The following is a 10,050-nucleotide window of genomic DNA, read 5'->3' as shown; positions in this document are numbered from 1 at the left end:
ATTAAATGGTTATCACGTATTGTGGAAAAGTTTTGAATTTTTATGCTACATCTGAGACCCCACAACACCGCTCCCGGGTGGGCTCGAACCACCAACCTATTGGTTAACAGCCGAACGCGCTAACCATTGAGCCACGGAAGCTCAGGAATTAAATGGTTGTCCCGTATTGTGGAAAAGTTTTGACTTTTTACGCTACATCTGAGACCCCACAACACCTCTCCCGGGTGGGCTCGAACCACCCACCTTTCGGTTAACTGCTGAACGCACTAACCATTGCGCCACGGAAGCCCAAATATTAATTGGTCGTCAGGTATTGTGGAAAACTCTTGACTTTTACGTCACATCTGAGACCTCACAACACCGCTCCCGGATGGGCTCGAACCACCAACCTTTCGGTTAACAGCCGAACGCGCCAACCATTGAGCCACGGAAGCTCAGTAATTAAATGGTTGTCAGGTATTGTGGAGAAACCTTGACTTTTTACGCCACATCTGAGACCTCACAACACCGGTTTCGGGTGGGCTCGAACCACCAACCTTTCGGTTAACAGCCGAACGCGCCAACCATTGAGCCACGGAAGCTCAGTAATTAAATGGTTGTCAGGTATTGTGGAGAAACCTTGACTTTTTACGCCACATCTGAGACCTCACAACACCGGTTTCGGGTGGGCTCGAACCACCAACTTACTGGTTAACAGCCGAACGCGCTAACCATTGAGCCACGGAAGCCCAAAAATTAAATGTTCGTCAGGTATTGTGGAAAAACTCTGACTTTTCACGTTACATCTGAGACACCACAAAACGCTCCCGGATGGGCTCGAACCACCAAACTTTCGGTTCGTCAGTTATTGTGGAAAACGTTTGACTTTTTACGTTACATCTGAGACCTCACAACACCGCTCCCAGATGGGCTCGAACCACCAACCTATTGGTTAACAGCCGAACGCGCTAACCATTGAGCCACGGAAGTTCAGAAATTAAATGTTCGTCAGTTATTGTGGAAAAACTATGACATTTTACGTTACATCTGAGACCTCACAACACCGCTTTCGGGTGGGCTCGAACCACCAACCTATTGGTTAACAGCCGAACGCGCTAACAATTCAGCCACGGAAGCTCAGAAAATAAATGGTTATCACGTATTATGGAAAAAGTTTGACTTTTCACGCTACATCTGAGACCTCACAACACCGCTCCCGGATGGGCTCGAACCACCAACCTTTCGATTAACAGCCGAACGCGCTAACCATTGAGCCACGGAAGCCCAAAAATTAAATGTTCGTCAGGTATTGTGGAAAAACTCTGACATTTTACGTTACATCTGAGACGTCACAACACCTCTCCCGGATGGGCTCGAACCACCAACCTGTTAGTTAACAGCCGAACGCGCTAACCATTGAGCCACGGAAGCTCAGAAAATAAATGGTTATCATGTATAAGGGAAAAAGTTTGACTTTTCACGCTACATCTGAGACCTCACAACACCGCTCCCGGATGGGCTCGAACCACCAACCTTTCGGTTAACAGCCGAACGCGCTAACCATTCGCCACGGACGGCCAAAAATTAAATGGTCGTCAGGTATTGTGGAAAAACTTTGGCTATTTACGTTACATTTGAGATCCCAAAACACCGCTCCCGGCTGGGCTCGAACCACCAACCTTTCGATTTACAGCTGGACGCGCTAATTATTGCGCCACGGAAGCCCAGAAATGAAATGTTCGTCAAGTATTGTGGAAAAACTCTGACATTTTACGTAACATCTGAGACGTCACAACACCGCTCCCGGATGGGCTCGAACCACCAACCCTTCGGTTAACAGCCGAACGCGCTAACCATTGCGCCAAGGACGCCCAAAAATTAAATGGTCGTCTGGTATTGTGGAAAAACTTTGGCTATTTACGTTACATTTGAGATCCCAAAACACCGCTCCCGGGTGGGCTCGAACCACCAACCTTTCGATTAACAGCTGGACGCGCTAATTATTGCGCCACGGAAGCCCAGAAATGAAATGTTCGTCAGGTATTGTGGAAAAACTCTGACATTTTACGTAACATCTGAGACGTCACAACACCGCTCCCGGATGGGCTCGAACCACCAACCTTTCGGTTAACAGCCGAACGCGCTAACCATTGCGCCACGGACGCCCAAAAATTAAATGGTCGTCTGGTATTGTGGGAAAACTTTGGGTTTTTACGTTACATTAGAGATCCCACAACACCGCTCCCGGGTGGGCTCGAACCACCAACCTTTCGGTTAACAGCCGAACGCGCTAACCATAGCGCAACGGAAGCCCAAATATTAAATGGTCGTCAGGTATTGAGGTAAAACTTTGACTTTTTACTTCACATCTGAGACCTCACAACACCGCTCCCGGATGGGCTCGAACCTCCAACCTTTCGGTTAACAGCCGAACGCGCTAACCATTGCGCCACGGACGCCCAAAAATTAAATGGTCGACAGGTATTGTGGAAAAACTTTGGCTATTTACGTTACATTTGAGATCCCAAAACACCGCTCCCGGGTGGGCTCGAACCACCAACCTATTGGTTAACAGCCGAACGCGCTAACAATTCAGCCACGGAAGCTCAGAAAATAAATGGTTATCACGTATTATGGAAAAAGTTTGACTTTTCACGCTACATCTGAGACCTCACAACACCGCTCCCGGATGGGCTCGAACCACCAACCTTTCGATTAACAGCCGAACGCGCTAACCATTGAGCCACGGAAGTCCAAAAATTAAATGTTCGTCAGGTATTGTGGAAAAACTCTGACATTTTACGTTACATCTGAGACGTCACAACACATCTCCCGGATGGGCTCGAACCACCAACCTGTTAGTTAACAGTCGAACGCGCTAACCATTGAGCCACGGAAGCTCAGAAAATAAATGGTTATCATGTATAAGGGAAAAAGTTTGACTTTTCACGCTACATCTGAGACCTCACAACACCGCTCCCGGATGGGCTCGAACCACCAACCTTTCGGTTAACAGCCGAACGCGCTAACCATTCGCCACGGACGGCCAAAAATTAAATGGTCGTCAGGTATTGTGGAAAAACTTTGGCTATTTACGTTACATTTGAGATCCCAAAACACCGCTCCCGGGTGGGCTCGAACCACCAACCTTTCGATTAACAGCTGGACGCGCTAATTATTGCGCCACGGAAGCCCAGAAATGAAATGTTCGTCAGGTATTGTGGAAAAACTCTGACATTTTACGTAACATCTGAGACGTCACAACACCGCTCCCGGATGGGCTCGAACCACCAACCTTTCGGTTAACAGCCGAACGCGCTAACCATTGCGCCACGGACGCCCAAAAATTAAATGGTCGTCTGGTATTGTGGGAAAACTTTGGGTTTTTACGTTACATTAGAGATCCCACAACACCGCTCCTGGGTGGGCTCGAACCACCAACCTTTCGGTTAACAGCCGAACGCGCTAACCGTAGCGCAACGGAAGCCCAAATATTAAATGGTCGTCAGGTATTGAGGTAAAACTTTGACTTTTTACTTCACATCTGAGACCTCACAACACCGCTCCCGGATGTGCTCGAACCTCCAACCTTTCGGTTAACAGCCGAACGCGCTAACCATTGCGCCACGGACGCCCAAAAATTAAATGGTCGACAGGTATTGTGGAAAAACTTTGGCTATTTACGTTACATTTGAGATCCCAAAACACCGCTCCCGGGTGGGCTCGAACCACCAACCTATTGGTTAACAGCCGAACGCGCTAACAATTGAGCCACGGAAGCTCAGAAAATAAATGGTTATCACGTATTATGGAAAAAGTTTGACTTTTCACGCTACATCTGAGACCTCACAACACCGCTCCCGGATGGGCTCGAACCACCAACCTTTCGATTAACAGCCGAACGCGCTAACCATTGAGCCACGGAAGCCCAAAAATTAAATGTTCGTCAGGTATTGTGGAAAAACTCTGACATTTTACGTTACATCTGAGACGTCACAACACCTCTCTCGGATGGGCTCGAACCACCAACCTGTTAGTTAACAGCCGAACGCGCTAACCATTGAGCCACGGAAGCTCAGAAAATAAATGGTTATCATGTATTAGGGAAAAAGTTTGACTTTTCACGCTACATCTGAGACCTCACAACACCGCTCCCGGATGGGCTCGAACCACCAACCTTTCGGTTAACAGCCGAACGCGCTAACCATTCGCCACGGACGGCCAAAAATTAAATGGTCGTCAGGTATTGTGGAAAAACTTTGGCTATTTACGTTACATTTGAGATCCCAAAACATCCCTCCCGGGTGGGCTCGAACCACCAACCTTTCGATTAACAGCTGGACGCGCTAATTATTGCGCCACGGAAGCCCAGAAATGAAATGTTCGTCAGGTATTGTGGAAAAACTCTGACATTTTACGTAACATCTGAGACGTCACAACACCGCTCCCGGATGGGCTCGAACCACCAACCTTTCGGTTAACAGCCGAACGCGCTAACCATTGCGCCACGGACGCCCAAAAATTAAATGGTCGTCTGGTATTGTGGGAAAACTTTGGGTTTTTACGTTACATTAGAGATCCCACAACACCGCTCCCGGGTGGGCTCGAACCACCAACCTTTCGGTTAACAGCCGAACGCGCTAACCATTGCGCCACGGACGCCCTAAAATTAAATGGTCGTCTGGTATTGTGGGAAAACTTTGGGTTTTTACGTTACATTAGAGATCCCACAACACCGCTCCCGGGTGGGCTCGAACCACCAACCTTTCGGTTAACAGCCGAACGCGCTAACCATAGCGCAACGGAAGCCCAAATATTAAATGGTCGTCAGGTATTGAGGTAAAACTTTGACTTTTTACTTCACATCTGAGACCTCACAACACCGCTCCCGGATGGGCTCGAACCTCCAACCTTTTGGTTAACAGCCGAACGCGCTAACCATTGCGCCACGGACGCCCAAAAATTAAATGGTCGACAGGTATTGTGGAAAAACTTTGGCTATTTACGTTACATTAGAGATCCCACAACACCGCTCCCGGGTGGGCTCGAACCACCAACCTTTCGGTTAACAGCCGAACGCGCTAACCATTGCGCCACGGACGCCCAAAAATTAAATGGTCGTCTGGTATTGTGGGAAAACTTTGGGTTTTTACGTTACATTAGAGATCCCACAACACCGCTCCCGGGTGGGCTCGAACCACCAACCTTTCGGTTAACAGCCGAACGCGCTAACCATAGCGCAACGGAAGCCCAAATATTAAATGGTCGTCAGGTATTGAGGTAAAACTTTGACTTTTTACTTCACATCTGAGACCTCACAACACCGCTCCCGGATGGGCTCGAACCTCCAACCTTTTGGTTAACAGCCGAACGCGCTAACCATTGCGCCACGGACGCCCAAAAATTAAATGGTCGACAGGTATTGTGGAAAAACTTTGGCTATTTACGTTACATTTGAGATCCCAAAACACCGCTCCCGGGTGGGCTCGAACCACCAACCTATTGGTTAACAGCCGAACGCGCTAACAATTGAGCCACGGAAGCTCAGAAAATAAATGGTTATCACGTATTATCGAAAAAGTTTGACTTTTCACGCTACATCTGAGACCTCACAACACCGCTCCCGGATGGGTTCGAACCACCAACCTTTCGATTAACTGTCGAACGCGCTAACCATTGAGCCACGGAAGCCCAAAAATTAAATGTTCGTCAGGTATTGTGGAAAAACTCTGACATTTTACGTTACATCTGAGACGTCACAACACCTCTCCCGGATGGGCTCGAACCACCAACTTATTGGTTAACAGCCGAACGCGCTAACCATTCGCCACGGACGCCCAAAAATTAAATGGTCGTCAGGTATTGTGGAAAAACTTTGGCTATTTACGTTACATTTGAGATCCAAAAACACCGCTCCCGGGGGGGCTCGAACCACCAACCTTTCGGTTAACAGCTGAACGCGCTAACCATTGCGCCACGGAAGCCCAAAAATTAAATGCTCGTCAGGTATCGTGGAAAAACTCTGACATTTTACGTTACATCTGAGACGTCACAACACCGCTCCCGGGAGGGCTCGAACCACCAACCTATTGGTTAACAGCCGAACGCTCTAACCATTGAGCCACGGAAGCCCAAAAATTAAATGTTCGTCAGGTATTGTGGAAAAACTCTGACATTTTACGTTACATCTGAGACGTCACAACACTTCTCCCGGATGGGCTCGAACCACCAACCTTTTGGATAACAGCCGAACGCGCTAACCATTGAGCCACAGAAGCTCAGAAATTAAATGGTTGTTAGGTATTGTGGATAAGTTATGACTTTTTACGTTACATCTGAGACCCTACAACACCTCTCCCAGGTGGGCTCGAACCACCAACCTTTCGTTCAACAGCCGAACGCGCTAACCATTGCGCAACGGAAGCCCAAGAATTAAATGGTCGTCAGGTATTGTGAAAAAACTTTGGCTTTTTACGTTACATTTGAGATCCCACAACACCGCTCCCGGGTGGGCTCGAACCACCAACCTATTGTTTTACTGCTGAACGCGCTAACCATTGCGCCACGGAAGCCCAAAAATTAAAAGTTCGTCAGTTATTGTGGAAAAACTCTGACATTTTACGTTACATCTGAGACCTCACAGCACCGCTCCCGGGAGGGCTCAAACCACCAGTCTTTTGAATAACAGCTGAACGCGCTAACCATTGCGCCACGGAAGCCCAAAATTTAAATGGTCGTCAGGTGCTGTGGAAAAACTATGACATTTTACGTTACATCTGAGACCTCACAACACCGCTCCCGGATGGGCTCGAACCACCAACCTATTGGTTAACAGCCGAACGCGCTAACCATTGAGCCACGGAAGCTCAGTAATTAAATGGTTGTCAGGTATTGTGGAGAAACTCTGACTTTTTACGTTACATCTGAGACCCCACAAAACGCTCCCGGAGGGGCTCGAACCACCAACCTTTTGAATAACAGCTGAGCGCACTAACCATTGCGCCACGTAAGCCCAAATATTAAATGGTCGTCAGGTATTGTGGAAAAACTATGACATTTTACGTTACATCTGAGACCTCACAACACCGCTTTCGGGTGGGCTCGAACCACCAACCTTTCGGTTAACAGCCGAACGCGCTAACCATTGCGCCACGGAAGCCCAAGTATTAAATGGTCGTCTGGTATTGTGGAAAAACCTCGACTTTTTACGTCACATCTGAGACTCCACAAAACGCTCCCGGAGGGGCTCGAACCACCAACCTTTTGAATAACAGCTGAGCGCACTAACCATTGCGCCACGTAAGCCCAAATATTAAATGGTCGTCAGGTATTGTGGAAAAACTATGACATTTTACGTTACATCTGAGACCTCACAACACCGCTTTCGGGTGGGCTCGAACCACCAACCTTTCGGTTAACAGCCGAACGCGCTAACCATTGCGCCACGGACGCCCAAAAATTAAATGGTCGTCTGGTATTGTGGGAAAACTTTGGGTTTTTACGTTACATTAGAGATCCCACAACACCGCTCCTGGGTGGGCTCGAACCACCAACCTTTCGGTTAACAGCCGAACGCGCTAACCATAGCGCAACGGAAGCCCAAATATTAAATGGTCGTCAGGTATTGAGGTAAAACTTTGACTTTTTACTTCACATCTGAGACCTCACAACACCGCTCCCGGATGTGCTCGAACCTCCAACCTTTCGGTTAACAGCCGAACGCGCTAACCATTGCGCCACGGAAGCCCAAAAATTAAATGTTCGTCAGGTATTGTGGAAAAACCTCGACTTTTTACGTCACATCTGAGACCTCACAACACCGCTCCCGGATGGGCACGAACCACCAACCTTTCGGTTCATAGCCGAACGCGCTAACCAATGCGCCACGGAAACCCAAAAATTCAATGGTCGTCAGGTATTGTGGAAAAACTTTGGTTTTTACGTTACATTTGAGATCCCACAACACCGGTCCCGGGTGGGCTCGAACCACCAACCTATTGGTTAACAGCCGAACGCGCTAACAATTAAGCCACGGAAGCTCAGAAATTAAATGGTTATCACGTATTGTGGAAAAGTTTTGAATTTTTATGCTACATCTGAGACCCCACAACACCGCTCCCGGGTGGGCTCGAACCACCAACCTATTGGTTAACAGCCGAACGCGCTAACCATTGAGCCACGGAAGCTCAGGAATTAAATGGTTGTCCCGTATTGTGGAAAAGTTTTGACTTTTTACGCTACATCTGAGACCCCACAACACCTCTCCCGTGTGGGCTCGAACCACCCACCTTTCGGTTAACTGCTGAACGCACTAACCATTGCGCCACGGAAGCCCAAATATTAATTGGTCGTCAGGTATTGTGGAAAACTCTTGACTTTTACGTCACATCTGAGACCTCACAACACCGCTCCCGGATGGGCTCGAACCACCAACCTTTCGGTTAACAGCCGAACGCGCCAACCATTGAGCCACGGAAGCTCAGTAATTAAATGGTTGTCAGGTATTGTGGAGAAACCTTGACTTTTTACGCCACATCTGAGACCTCACAACACCGGTTTCGGGTGGGCTCGAACCACCAACTTACTGGTTAACAGCCGAACGCGCTAACCATTGAGCCACGGAAGCCCAAAAATTAAAAGTTCGTCAGGTATTGTGGAAAAACTCTGACTTTTCACGTTACATCTGAGACACCACAAAACGCTCCCGGATGGGCTCGAACCACCAAACTTTCGGTTCGTCAGTTATTGTGGAAAACGTTTGTCTTTTTACGTTACATCTGAGACCTCACAACACCGCTCCCAGATGGGCTCGAACCACCAACCTTTCGGTTAACAGCCGAACGCGCTAACCATTGCGCCACGGACGCCCAAAAATTAAATGGTCGTCTGGTATTGTGGGAAAACTTTGGGTTTTTACGTTACATTAGAGATCCCACAACACCGCTCCCGGGTGGGCTCGAACCACCAACCTATTGGTTAACAGCCGAACGCGCTAACAATTGAGCCACGGAAGCTCAGAAAATAAATGGTTATCACGTATTATCGAAAAAGTTTGACTTTTCACGCTACATCTGAGACCTCACAACACCGCTCCCGGATGGGCTCGAACCACCAACCTTTCGATTAACAGCCGAACGCGCTAACCATTTAGCCACGGAAGCCCAAAAATTAAATGTTCGTCAGGTATTGTGGAAAAACTCTGACATTTTACGTTACATCTGAGACGTCACAACACTTCTCCCGGATGGGCTCGAGCCACCAACCTATTGGTTAACAGCCGAACGCGCTAACCATTGAGCCACAGAAGCTCAGAAATTAAATGGTTGTTAGGTATTGTGGATAAGTTATGACTTTTTACGTTACATCTGAGACCCTACAACACCTCTCCCAGGTGGGCTCGAACCACCAACCTTTCGGTCAACAGCCGAACGCGCTAACCATTGCGCCACGGAAGCCCAAAAATTAAATGTTCGTCAGTTATTGTGGAAAAACTCTGACATTTTACGTTACATCTGAGACCTCACAGCACCGCTCCCGGGAGGGCTCAAACCACCAGTCTTTTGAATAACAGCTGAACGCGCTAACCATTGCGCCACGGAAGCCCAAAATTTAAATGGTCGTCAGGTGCTGTGGAAAAACTATGACATTTTACGTTACATCTGAGACCTCACAACACCGCTCCCGGATGGGCTCGAACCACCAACCTATTGGTTAACAGCCGAACGCGCTAACCATTGAGCCACGGAAGCTCAGTAATTAAATGGTTGTCAGGTATTGTGGAGAAACTCTGACTTTTTACGTTACATCTGAGACCCCACAAAACGCTCCCGGAGGGGCTCGAACCACCAACCTTTTGAATAACAGCTGAGCGCACTAACCATTGCGCCACGGAAGCCCAAATATTAAATGGTCGTCAGGTATTGTGGAAAAACTATGACATTTTACGTTACATCTGAGACCTCACAACACCGCTTTCGGGTGGGCTCGAACCACCAACCTTTCGGTTAACAGCCGAACGCGCTAACCATTGCGCCACGGAAGCCCAAGTATTAAATGGTCGTCAGGTATTGT

The 10,050-nt window shown here is 48.2% G+C and overlaps 1 non-coding gene across 1 annotated transcript; it reads right to left on the bottom strand.

The window, feature by feature from the left end:
- Nucleotides 1-7,799: 7,799 nt before the first annotated feature.
- Nucleotides 7,800-7,872, bottom strand: TRNAH-AUG (transfer RNA histidin (anticodon AUG)). The gene has a single exon. It is a non-coding gene; the product is annotated as a tRNA-His (tRNA).
- Nucleotides 7,873-10,050: the final 2,178 nt, after the last annotated feature.

The sequence above is a fragment of the Phalangium opilio genome, unplaced genomic scaffold, assembly GCF_054372755.1.
Source record: "Phalangium opilio isolate 3A_F unplaced genomic scaffold, DU_Popi_V2 ptg000360l_1, whole genome shotgun sequence".
NCBI lineage: Eukaryota > Metazoa > Arthropoda > Arachnida > Opiliones > Phalangiidae > Phalangium > Phalangium opilio.
The sequence above is the reverse complement of the archived record's forward strand: the minus strand, read 5'-3'. Positions and strand labels throughout refer to the sequence as shown.